The sequence below is a fragment of the Anser anser genome, assembly GCF_964211835.1.
Source record: "Anser anser genome assembly, chromosome: 3".
NCBI classification, from domain to species: domain Eukaryota; kingdom Metazoa; phylum Chordata; class Aves; order Anseriformes; family Anatidae; genus Anser; species Anser anser.
The window spans coordinates 104,800,874-104,804,257 of NC_139722.1; the positions used below are offsets into that span (position 1 = coordinate 104,800,874).

Genomic DNA, 3,384 nt, shown 5'->3' on the forward strand with positions numbered 1-3,384 from the left:
GCTTATTCCCTTTATTAGCAATCGGACAGTTTATGATCCTGAAACACGGGACCGAACTGAGGTCAGGGTGTGGGACTCTGCTACTAAAAACGAGAAGGTTGCGGTGGGATGGCTCGGCACCTGGCGAGCAGTCTCTGAGGCCCTGAAGAGCCGTGTGCGCCCACAATCAGAGACGTGTGGTTTGCCGGACGGTGAGGGAGCTGCGGGCTCCTCCACCGACCCTCCTGCTACGCCACAGCCCCCCCGCCGCTACCGCCATCGCAGGCCTTTGCTGTCACCCCCTGGTGAGCTGGGCGTTCCTTTTGATCCGGGCCCCATAGGCCCTGAAAAGGAGCCGGGTCTGTTTCCCTTCGATCCGGGAGGAACAGGCTACGTAAGGCCCGAAGGCCGAGGTGCTTAACAACTTGCAGCGAGACATACTGTTCCCACGACTAGCCCTGGGATTCTCCGGTGTTTGTAATCAAGAAAAGGAATGGAAAATGGAGACTGTTACATGATCTGAGAAAAATTAATGAAGTCGTGGAAGACATGGGAGCACTTCAGCCAGGATTACCAACTCCAACTGTGTTCCCCCAGTCATGGACATTAATAGTAATAGACTTCAAGGATTGTTTGTTAAACACTTGCCAGAATTCGGAAAACTTTGCCATGTTTATGTTTCAATGGGTACCTTTTCTGATTGTACATATGTATAGGCGTACTCGGGTTTCTTATGAACATGTAAAAGCAACGTTCTGTATATTTAGAAAGTTCGACGGTTGTGCGTGCGTGTTGGTAGAGCACAGACTCCCCGTGCACCCAGCGCCGCTTCCTTCTGGTTGTTGAGAACTTCCTAATATCTAGTTTAATTTCTTGTCCTCATACAAGACAGCACAATGAACAAATGTGTATTATATATCCTCCCCTTGTCCTTCATGCTTTTATAGATCTCTGTAGTAGCAATACCAAAAGACATGAAAAAAATATGTAAGACAAATGCTAAATTCTGCTTTTCTGTCTCTTTGTTCCATGCAACATTTGACTCCTTATACTTCAGTTCAGTTGAATGTTATCTTTAAGACACTCTACTCTCTCTTCTTCTGTTTTCTTCTCCTTTGCCTTTCTGGCACTCACCAGTGAAGAGCAAGTAGGAATACCTGAGGATATAAGCAAATACTTTTCGTGTTCTTTTATCTGTGTTGTTCTTGAAATCATTTAATGGTAAACATATGACTTACTGACACACTTTAGACATCAATATTCAGAAGTTTAATTCATTGTCTTTGAAAGTCAGGCTAATACAATTTTTCTCTGCATTCCTCCAGGCAAGAAATGCTCGAGGCAGAAGAGCTATCAAGACCCCCAGCTGGATTATTATTTGAATTTCATTAGAATTATGAATAGTGCTGCAGATCAAGATGCCCGGGGAAAACAACAATAACAGCAACTTAATCTGCTAAAGAGCTGTAAAAGAGCCGTAATTCTTTCTGAAAGATTGCTTTGACTTCTTGCTCTGCTAATCTGATGTTTATGTTTATGACGACAGTCAGTATGTATCCTCAAGCAACAATTTTAATGTTTGGTCAACATATGCTGTTTACATGCTTTACAAGTCACTGATTTTGCAGGCAGTTTGTCATTCAGCAAAGAACAAGACATGAAGAGAAGGAGATAACCTTCAGGTTAGTAACAACCAGCTGAACCCTACAGAAACTCACCCTGATCTGAAGAGGAACTTTACTAGAGCACAGGATTAAGGGTGGATCTGAGGCAGCAGTACACTTCTAAGCCACTTGTCTGAATCTGACGCAGGCTGGAAACCTCCAAGTCCTCAAAATCTTCTGTTCATTCAAGGCCTACTAGAAAATAACCTAGCCAACACCATGGGAGTGGGAAAGCTGATGTGGAATATAGCTGGTGATGTCTTAATAATAATGAAACAAGGGTTTTGTATTCTTCACTCCATTGAGAAGGGCCTTTATAAGTAAATGAGACGAAGTTCTGCCTCAGAAGGACACAACTACTTGCAGACAAATCCTATATTGGTTGTGTTCACTGGGAATACTTTGATGGAGTTTGTCCCCCCTGTCCTGAGCCTGTCACTAATGAGGACCTTTGTTTGTCTTAGTGAGCAAAACACGCTGATGCAGAAAAGACGAGCAGTTCCTGTATGGGAAGTGGAATCATCACTAGGCCGACAGCTACTCTTGCCAGGGACCCTTCCCATGCCTTCTAGACTATTCCAGAGCAAACTAAACTTCACATTTTGGAGCTGTCAGGTTAAAGGTGATCTCTGGTAAAGCCAATGCAGGGATGTCCTGACAGGGAGGCAGTCTTAACTCTGAGATTTATTACGCTGCAGAGCCACCTTAAAAGGAGGAAAACCCCTAGTGCTGCATGTGGAGGTGGATACAACCCTGGATACAACAGGGAACAGGCTGGAGCAGGCATGAAACAGCAGCCAGAAAACTTGAATATGATCCTTTGGACTGATTGAGTGCAAATGGCTGTTGGGCTGATGCTTGGCCTACGGTTTAGAAAATAAATAAATAAATAAATAAATCAAATTGCTTGTGTGATAGGTGGTAATTCATAAGGGGAGCTGTGTTTAGTTTCTCTTCGGCAATGCCTTGTTGAGGTCTCTCCTGCTAAAATTAGTGAATTGCACCACCTTGTGGGTGTTTGAACGCGATGATCTTTTTTCACTTTTTTCCATGTGTTAGACTCTGCAGTGTTAAATTTGAATAGTGGTGGACCTTTTTAGAAGACAGCAATAGCTGATTCATTCTCACACAGCTTGTCAAAGACTAGGCAGTCATAAAGAACTGTTTTTCTGCTTGTTTTCTGCTAGCTGACAGAAAGAGATCTTAGCACTTAGTGGTTGATTTTCATGGTCTTTGCTAGTGATCTTACTGAAAAACTGTAAACAATGATTTTTAATAATCAAAACTTTTCAATTGCAGTAGGAAAAAACTGAAATATGCATTGAAGAAAAGGGCATCCATCCTGTGCACAACATCTTTCCTCTTTCTAAGATGTTAATTACATGTGGCAGCCAATCTGTCCATTACAAAATTCACTAAACTCATGAAACTAATGTATAACTGAATAATATACCATGTGTAGCATTGTGTTTACCTTTAGAAATTTATCTGGCAAGAAGAACACACATCCTTTATAGCAGAGTTTCTGTCAGACATATGTTGGTGAATAGAACAGCTTGTGTACAATTGAGTCCAAGACTTTCCAGAAAGCATTGGCTACCAAGTTTTATACAGCAATAGGACTGATATTATCAAGGATATGCAGGATTCCAGAATGCAAAGTAGCCACTAATGAGAGAGTCAGTATGAATGTACACATAGGGAGGTTTTTTTGTTTGTTTGATTGTTTTTTTTTGTCAAG

At 42.1% G+C, this 3,384-nt stretch overlaps 1 protein-coding gene across 1 annotated transcript in view; it reads left to right on the top strand.

The window, feature by feature from the left end:
- Positions 1-3,384, top strand: part of LOC310896027 (ankyrin repeat domain-containing protein 9-like) — a 63,726-nt gene that overhangs the window by 10,053 nt on the left and 50,289 nt on the right. Inside the window, exons 2-3 of the mRNA XM_083827844.1 lie at positions 19-666; positions 1,305-1,661. The gene's annotated coding sequence lies outside the window, so the exon portion shown is untranslated. The remainder of the gene's footprint in view (positions 1-18; positions 667-1,304; positions 1,662-3,384) is intronic.